General features: G+C 44.5%; 1 pseudogene; it reads left to right on the top strand.

The window, feature by feature from the left end:
* Nucleotides 1-7,762: 7,762 nt before the first annotated feature.
* Nucleotides 7,763-9,722, top strand: LOC102419057 (annotated as a pseudogene).
* Nucleotides 9,723-9,862: the final 140 nt, after the last annotated feature.

Raw genomic sequence — 9,862 nt, 5'->3', positions numbered from 1 at the left:
TCTGAGTTCAGTTTGCAAGGACAGGTAATCGGACTGGAATAAAGGAGCAAACATCAAAGTCCATTTGCTTTTGTTTTGGATCTCTGTTTTTCCCAAGGGGTAAAGAGCCTAAGAGTCGTAGCCTGAAAATCCATCATTTACAACACATTATGAGACTTGCTCTATTGTCTTTTGTGATAAACATCTACCAAACATGCCACTTTTTTTTTTTGCTCAAGGACAGCCAAGCCTCTTACTTCCGAGGACAGCACAAACACATGACTGTGTCCAAGTCTCCCCATCGCACTTCACATAAATAAGTATGACAAGAATAGTGCTCACTACTCACTCGGGGATATTTTCTTGTTGTTGCTGTTAATCCTCACTGGAGGATATTTTTTCTATTGATTTTAGAGAAAGTGGAAGGGATTGGGGGGGAGGAAAAGAGAGAACTGAGAGAGAGAAACATCGATGTGAGAGAGCCACGTGAATTGGTTCCCTCCCATAAGCACCCCAACCGGGTGGGGAACCTGCAACCCAGGTACGTGCCCTTGACCCTTCAATTCTAAGGCCGATGCTCTAACCACTGAGCAAAGCCTGCCAGGCCAAGGGTATTTTTTCCATTGATTTTTACAGAGAGTGGAAGAGAGGGGAGGAGAGGGGGAGGGAGAAGAGAGAAACATTGATGTGAGAGAGACACATCAATTGGTTGCCTCCCTCATGTTTGGATCAAACTTGCTCTTGACTGGGAATCAAACCCATGTCCCTTCAATGTGCGGGTCGGTGCTCTAACCACTGACCAACACCGGCCAGGGCTAAACAACAAGCTCTTAGTGGAGGAGGGAGAAAGGGAAGCTCTAATTTGTTGTGTTTGTCAATTTCTGTGTAAATATCCCACCAAATTCCCATTTCAAGCTACCAACTTGGAGTCAAGAGGCTCACAAATTTCCTAAAAATTTAACGATGGGCTCTGTTGACAGTACAAGCCAGTTTCAGTACAACTCTGGTTGAGATCAATACTACACATTATTTTAATCCGGACATTCTTTAATATTATGTATCTAAAATCCCTTATAGCCATAAAATACTACAATTCTCTGATGCTGACACTGAGTGATTTTTTGAAATTGTCAGGATACACCCAAACCTAATGAATAGCACTCAGTGCAGAACTTCATCAGCATCCTGATTAAAGCTGGCTTTGGTCCAGACTCAGAGCGCTCATCCCTCCTAAGCAAGCAGCTCTGGTCCGGAGGCCTTTGAACTAGAAGCTGCTCTGAAACCATCCCTACTTAAGAGTTGGGAACTTGGGTCTTGGAACTCCAGGATTCATTCTCGTGCTGTTCCTGCCGTCACTGGTGCAGTCAGGTGGGTGATGATTCATCGCCGTATTATTTCAGCTGCTGTTTCCCAGGGTGCGTGGAAGCCAGGAAGGCCTGAGAACATGAGGCAGACAGAGAAAAAACAGGGATGAGGAGAAAGGGACACGCCTAGGGCAGGGCCCTTGCTGAGTTGTAAGCAGGTGTGAGTCATTCCTGTCTGCCTTGGTAGCCACACCTTTTGTCCAGTTCTGAATGCCAGGTGGAGAATTTGCCTACACTAAGCTCCCCTGATCAAGTCAGAACAGGTTTCCTGAAAGATCATTCCCATTAAAATTAATGGTATCAAAATAGGCTGATCTCTCTTGAAATGTGATTTACTTCTGCTTCCTAAATGCTCACAGAGAGTCCTAAAAATGTAGAAGAAAGAGAAGAGGAAGAAGCATACTTTGACATCCAGGAGGCTGGAGGTGGAGAGAGGGGAGGTGGTTTATATTATCCATTCCTGCCCTTTCAGCCAACCTCCTAACTACACTACAAAGAAACCAAGTTGAGTGCAGAGGCATCTTCCCATTATGTGTGAGCACCTGCGACTACTAGTGAATCAAGAAGAAAAGATTTAGAAGGGGAAGACTTGGCATATAACTAAATTTCAAAACCTTAGGGATACAACTCATACCCATTAGGATGGCTACTATCAACCTCACCCCCCCCCCCAAACAAACACACACACACACACACACACACACACACCCCAAATATAAGTGTTGGAAGGATGTGGAAAAAGTGGAACCCTGTGCACTACAGGTGGGAATGTGAAATGAGACAGCCTCTGTGGGAAACAGTGTGGCAATTCCTCAAAAATTAAAGATAAAACTACGATATGATCCAGCACTGCTGCGTATATACTGAAAAGAATTGAAAGCAGGATTTCAAAGAGATACTTATATTCCCATGTTTATAACAACATTATTCACAATAGCTAAAGGTGGAAACACCCCAAGTGTTCATCGATGATTAGATAAACAAAGAATGATAAGGCGTAAAATTGGATCTTATTTGGCCTTCAAAAGGAAATCTTGCCATGTGCTGTAATACGGATGAACCTTAAAGACATTATACGCTTAGTCAAAGAAGCCAGTCACAAAAACAAACACTGTGTGATTCCACTTATGTGAAGGACCCAGAGTAATCAAATTCACTGAGACAAAAAGGAGATGGTGGTTGCCAGGGGCTGGGGCTGGGGAGTTATGTTTAATGATACAGAGGTTCAGTTTGGGAAGATGAAAAATGTTCTTGAGATGGATGGTGGTGATGGCCGCACAACAATGTGAATGTGCGTAATGCCACAGAACTGTATGTTTAACAGTAGTTAAGATGGCACATTTTATGTTATGTGTACTTTACTGTAACTTTTAAAATTATACACACACACACACACACACACACACACACACACACACACATCGTGGGAACAAACTATCTGGGTGTGAATCCCTGTTTCACAGCTTGTTAGGAATACGAGCTTAGTCCAATTACTCGACCAACTTCATCCTTGGCCGTCTGTAAAGGGGAGAGGATAATGATGCACTCACACTTCTTAGGGCTGTTCTAAGGTTTAAATACAGTTCAAGGACAGCCCTTGGCACTGTTTGGCTCATGCTCAGTGCTCGCTAATGGTAGCTATTGCTGTTGTTGAGTCCTCAGCATTATGGTTGAAGATCAGCTGGAAGCTGGACATGGGCAGCCTGGTTTTACTTGCTGTTTTTAATTTAATCAAAAACATGAAGCAATGATTTTTCTCCACACATATTCACATCCATAAAATACATGCACCATTAAGACACACATGCACATGGAGTAAAGAAAGACAAGCTACTATCTCTACTCAGCATATTTATTTCATGTAGTCTAAACTTGTTTTTTTCCGCTGATAAACCAGTCTTGCTTTGCCCTTAGGCAAGGTGCACATAAGGCAGCGATGTTTGATGTTTATTAACACCATCAAAGGTTAGCCACTTGTTTTCTATGAAGAACGGCTGGAATAATGTCGGAGGTATTATGGTGTTGTTCACATAACTTCAGAGGCAGCCCACAGGAATCAACCATGTCTGTGGTGAAGGCAGCACCAATGGCAGAGCACGCCCCTGTCCCCAGCCCCTGGCATCACACTCACAGACCCTCCTAGGTCCTCTCTGTGCCCCTGCCGCAGCATCCGCATGCTGCCTTCTGGAAAGTTCGTCGGATGAAGGCTCAAGAACGCAAGACAAGGGGAAAAGCAATTAAACAATACTAGGGAGATCTACTATGTGGACTTGAAATCTTTGAGACAATATTTAAGGTGAAACAACAAAATACGAAGGTGTAGTCTTACAATTCCAAAGACTGTTTTTAGAACAGAGGTTCTCAATTGGTGGGGACTGTGCCCCACTGCTCCCCTTCAGGGGCCAGGCAGCAATGCCTGAGGATGTTTTTGGTTGTCACAACTCACTGGGTGGGGGGCCGTGTACTACCAGCACCCAGTGGTCAGCTGCTGGGATGCTGTTAAACATCCTGCAACGCACAGAGCAGCCTCCGCAACAAAGGATTTCCTGGCCCAAAAGTCAGTAGTGCCGAGGTTGAGAAACCTGCTCTAGAACAACCAGAAGGGATTAAAATAAATCATTTCCCAGCTGAGAGGAGGACGAAAGAGGAGACATATCAAAATGGGATGGTCATAGAGGAGGCCCAAAGGAAAAAAATGCCTTTGGTATACTATTTGGCATTAACTTTCTTACCTTTATATCCTCTCTCTCTCTCTCTCTCTCTCTCTCTCTCTCTCTCTCTCTCTCTCGCTCTCTCTGTCTCTCTCTCTCTCCTACATCTATTACATTTATATTTATCTTCTTTTTGCAAAGAGATACTAAAATTTAACTGGATTTGGTTAGGAGACGGACATTTCCTTATAAACTATCAAGGCTTCTCTACTTAGACAGACTGTATTTGTCAGAACTTGTTTTTTATCTTGCTCAACATTCAGGAGGAATTTGTTCAAACATGAAATCCTTTAAACTTCACCATGGATTACACCTGGGAAAGTGCTTTATGGGCCACAGATTAAAGTGGGGAAAAGCTTGGAAAAGATGCACAAAAGCATCTGGGAGGACTATGCCAGGATCCTAAACCACAGCACCATGTTCCCGAAACACCGTCCACCACAGAACAGCCAGCAGAATCGCTGCAGCGGGTCCTGTGCCCGGCAGCCTGGGTTCAGTCCTGTCTTCAGGAGACAAGCTGTGGACCTGGGACGACTGGGCTCTTCTTTGTGCTGCTATTTTCTCATCCAAAAAAAACAGGAGTAAAAACAGAATGTACCTCATGGGGCTGTTAGGTGGATGAACTGAGATGATTAATACAGGTGAAGCAGCAGCCCTCTAGGAATGCTAGCTGTTACAGTGGGATGAAAAAGTGCGCCACTGGTATATTTACAAAGGTTAAAGAGCAGAATATATTTTCTTTTAAATATAATCAGCTTTTGATGTCTCTGTGACTCAAAATAATCCTTAGGTTGTTTCAAAACTGGAGAAAAAGTCCTTAATTTTCTTTTCTTCTACTCTGGAAACCACAAGCCATAATTATAGTAGCACCAAAGAATGCTTACAAAATTTGAAAATGGGGTTATTGAAGAAAGAGAATGTAAATTATTTACTGTGAAAGGAAGTTTAAGAACAGGTTTTGCACTTATGCCAATTCTACATGTTCAATAAATGCTTTTTGACAAATGAGACTACCAGGTACTTTTGGGAAGATGAGAAGCATTACCATCTAATAGAAAGGCTCAGTAGGAAAGAGGGGAGAAATAACTATACACTGAGTGGCCAGATTATTTTGACCACCTGACGTTTGTAGGCAAAATAGCTATAATTTCGCGCTGAAGTTGCTAGAGGGCCAGACCATTATAAGTAGGGAAGCAGGTTGTTTACCACAACAGTAGAAGTGATTTTTTTCTGAAGATATGGGTAAACAACGTGATTTAACAGCCTTTGAATGTAGGATATATAATATTATGAGTGGCCAGATTATTATGACCACCTGAAGTTTGTAGGCATATTATCCGTACACTGCATCGTATGGGATATGGAAGCCGAAGGCCTGTCTGAACACCTTTGCTGTCTAGTTACCAAGATAAAATGTCTCCAATTCACACAGGAACACAAGGATTGGACAGTTGAGCATTGGAAAAAAGTCATGTGGTCCAATGAATCATGTTTCCAGTTGTATCATGCAGATAGCAGAGTGAGAATCTGGCGGAAACAGCATGAAAGCATGCACCCCACATGCATGAGTACAACCCTTCAAGCTGGTGGGGGCAGTGTTATGGTTTGGGGCATGTTTTCCTGGCGTGATTTGGACCCTTTAATTCGTGTGGAACAACGTCTGAATAGCACAACATACCTAAGTATCGTTGCTGATCAGGTTCATCCTATCATGTTGATGGCGTATCCCAATGGAGATGGCTTCTTCCAACAAGATAATGCGCCATGCCATGGTGCTCATATTGTGCAGGAGTGGTTTCAAGAACATGAGGGAGACTTTACCTTGCTTAGGTGGCCCCCACAATCACCAGATCTCAATCCAATTGAGCATTTGTGGGACAAAGTTAAAAGAGCCATCAGGAAGCTGGTTCCACAACCATCAAATCTCACAGACTGGACAGTGCTATTCATCAGGCATGGTGTCAGATTCCTCGCATCAGCTTTCAACATCTCGTGAAGTCAATGCCAAGAAGAATCACTGCAGTATTGAAGGCAAATAGTGGCCCAAGGAAGTACTGATGGGGTGGTCATAATAATCTGGCCACTCAGCATATATATATTCAAAGGCTGTTAAATCACATTGTTTACCCATATCTTCAGAAAAAAATCACTTCTGCTGTCGTGGTAAACAACCTGCTTCCCTATTTATAATGGTCTGGCCCTCTAGCAACTTCAGCGCGAAATTATAGCTAATTTGCCTACAAACGTCAGGTGGTCATAATAATTTGGCCCCTCAGTGTATAGGGGGGGGGGGGGGTTTACAAACCCTTGCAGGTTTTTGGAAGACCCCCAGCAAGGACTCTCACAGTGCCTCCCCACGCCCCCTCCCCCCGCCACCCCCCCCCCCCCACCGCACATTGGGGGCACTTTTAAGAATTCTAATTCCCAGCACCACCCAGATCAATTCAATCAGGATATTGGGGGCTGGAGCCCAGGCATCTATATTTTAGAATCCCAGAGGATTCAATATGCAGCCAGTATTGAGAGGCAACGCTAGACCAATACTTCTCAAACTTGAAAGTCATAATGACCTTGTGGAGTGTTCCAGTGGAGAAGACTAAGAGAAAGAGTTTTGTTTCAGGGAAGTTCTGAATGAAGAATATTTATGTGAAGAACAGAAAAGGCTGGAAAATTCAGGGAAGAGACAGAAGACATGGCCAGGAGCACCAGGGTTTTTAAAAGGAGTCTGAGGGTGTTGGTGAAGAATTGGAGGTTTCGGAGGAAAGAGACTCTCCTTGTTGAAGGTTATAGAACCTCACTGCTGGGTTTGCGGTTTCATTAGGGAGTCCCTACTGGTTCATTCCACTCACTGGGCTTAGGAGGTAAACCAAGTGCACAAGCTCAACACTAGAATTTCTCTAAAAGGCTCAAGCACATGACATTTGCATCTTCTGACTTTCAAACCACATGCTATTTGCATCTGATTTATAAATGCTGAGGCCAACTTTGTCAAGTGTCAGTATCTAGGGATGTTAGATCATGAATCTTTCTAAGCATTTTCTCCTCATGACTCTATGAAGTTCACATTATCAATCAATGGTGGCAAACCAATATAAAGAGTGATTAATTCATCCCTATATTGTCAGGGTTGGCAACAAATGGATAGACTCCCTGGTTATTGGAAACTTAATCTTCATCGCTTACCTGTCTGATACCAGCCTTGTTAGCCTGGCCAGCACATCACCAGGATTGCAAAATCTCCGACTGCTTGTGAAAACACAAACAGAGCTGCTGAATTTTCAAACTGCAAGACAAACCTGCCCTCCCTCAGCATGCCAACAGGTTCAGAAGTGCCTTTGACAATCATTCCCCAAGCTTGAGACAACTACATTTTTAAAAATGGGTTGTGTTCTTTTTTTAGTTACTAAAAAGTAATACCTGCAGACATTCCCCAAGTGAGAATACAAGAAGTCAGAAGTCTGCAATTGGAAGAGGGCCTGCACCGACCGACCATACAGCTAATAATTAAAAAAATATGGGCTTGTGGCGGGGCGCGAGGTTTCAAGATGGAGGTTGCTGTATAGCTGACCAGGACCCGCGGTGAAGGCCCCTATGAAGGGAAAGAGGCCGAGAATCCTCCCCTCCTGGCGTCTCACAGTCCCAGAGCCCAGCAGAAGCGTTTGGACATTCTTACGTTGATCCTGGTAGCTTTGGTGTTTTTTTGTTTGTTTGTTTTTTTAATAAACAAGTGAACCATACAGATTGTCAACATGGGACAAAGATCCACATCATCCACCAAGAGTGGAAAATTTATGAACCCCACAGACGAAGTCCGAAAAGAAGCCCGGAAGAGAGAATTAAAGAAGAACAAAAAACAGCGCATGATGGTACGAGCTGCAGTTTTGAAGATGAAGGATCCCAAACAAATTATCCGGGACATGGAGATATTGGATGAAATGGAATTTAACCCAGTGCAACAGCCACGATTAAATGAGAAAGTGCTGAAAGACAAGCATAAAAAGCTGCGTGAAACCTTTGAATGTATTCTACGACTCTATGACAAAGAGAATCCAGAAATTTACAAAGAATTGAGAAAGCTAGAAGTAGAATCTGAACAGAAAAGGGCTCAACTTAGCCAATATTTTGATGCTGTGAAGAATGCTCAGCATGTGGAAGTGGATAGTATCCCTTTGCCAGATATGCCTCATGCTCCTTCCAACATCTTGATCCAGGACATTCCACTTCCTGGTGCCCAGCCACTCTCCATCCTTAAGAAGACCTCAGCCTACGGACATCCAACTAGGGCACTTTCTATTCTTCCTCTTCTTTGGCATGGTGTTCCATGTTTGCCCCCTGGTAGAAAACCTCCAGGTTCACCCTCTGGTCCACTTCCTCCTCAAGTCTTGCAAATGTATGGCCGCAAAGTGGGCTTTGCCCTGGATCTTCCCCCTCGCGGACGAGATGAAGACATGTTATGTAGTCCTGAACTTGCTCAATGGGGCCATGATGATGATGTTTCCAGCACCAGTGAAGATGATGGCTATCCTGAGGACATGGATCAAGATAAGCATGATGACAGCGACACTGACAAATCAGACGGAGAAAATGATGGAGATGAATTTGTGCACTGTGATGATAATGAAAGAAATAACAATGAAGAAAAAAAGTCAGGTCTGAGTGTACAATTTGCAGATATGCCTGGGAAATCCAGGAAGAAGAAGAAGAACATTAAGGAGCTAACTCCTCTTCAAGCCATGATGCTTCGAATGGCAGGTCAGGAAATCCCTGAGAAGGGACGAGAAGTAGAGGAATTTTCAGAGGACAATGATGACGGTGATTCTGATGATTCTGAAGCAGAAAAGCAGTCACAAAAGCAGCATAAAGAGGAATCTCTTTCTGATGGCACATCTGCTTCTTTACAGCAGCAAGTTCCCCCCCAGTCTGTTCCCCCTTCTCAGATACAAGCACCTCCCATGCCAGGACCACCTCCTCTTGGACAACCTCCTGCTCCACCTTTACGGCCACCTGGACCACCTACAGGCCTTCCTCCTGGACCACCTCCAGGAGCTCCTCCATTCCTGACACCACCTGGAATGCCAGGACTCTGAGGGCCTTTACCCCGACTTTTACCTCCAGGACCACCACCAGGCCGACCCCCTGGCCCTCCTCCAGGTCCGCCTCCAGGTCTGCCTCCTGGCCCTCCTCCTCAGGGACCCCCACCAAGGTTACCTCCCCCTGCACCTCCAGGTATCCCTCCACCTTGTCCTGGCATGATGCACCCACCTTTGGTGGCTCCACTCAGACCTGCCCCACCTGGGCTTTCCCCACTGGCTTCCTTGCCAAACCCAGGAGTGTTAAGTGCTCCACCCAACTTGATCCAGCGACCCAAGGAGGATGACACCAGTGCAGCCACCATTGAGAAGAAAGCCACAGCAACCATCAGTGCCAAGCCACAAATCACGAATCCCAAGGCAGAGATTATTCGATTCATGCCCACCGCACTGAGGGTCCGTCGGGAGAATAAAGGGGCTACTGCTGCTCCCCAGAGAAAGTCAGAGGATGATTCTGCTGTGCCTCTGGCCAAAGCAGCCCCCAAATCTGGTCCAACTGTTCCTGTCTCAGTACAAACTAAGGATGATGTATATGAAGCTTTTATGAAAGAAATAGAAGGGCTGCTGTGACAACTTTTGATGCCCGAACACACTTTTGTTCATATCACTGGTTCATGGGAAAAGAGGCTCTTAGGAAACTTAGGCAAAAGAGCTACTTTTATTGTCAGGGTATTTTCTAATTTCAGTGAAGGAATATCTTAAAGTTTAGCCTTGTTTG

Source organism: Myotis lucifugus, unplaced genomic scaffold (assembly GCF_000147115.1).
Source record: "Myotis lucifugus unplaced genomic scaffold, Myoluc2.0 scaffold_650, whole genome shotgun sequence".
NCBI classification, from domain to species: domain Eukaryota; kingdom Metazoa; phylum Chordata; class Mammalia; order Chiroptera; family Vespertilionidae; genus Myotis; species Myotis lucifugus.
This window is presented reverse-complemented; position numbering and strand designations above follow the sequence as displayed.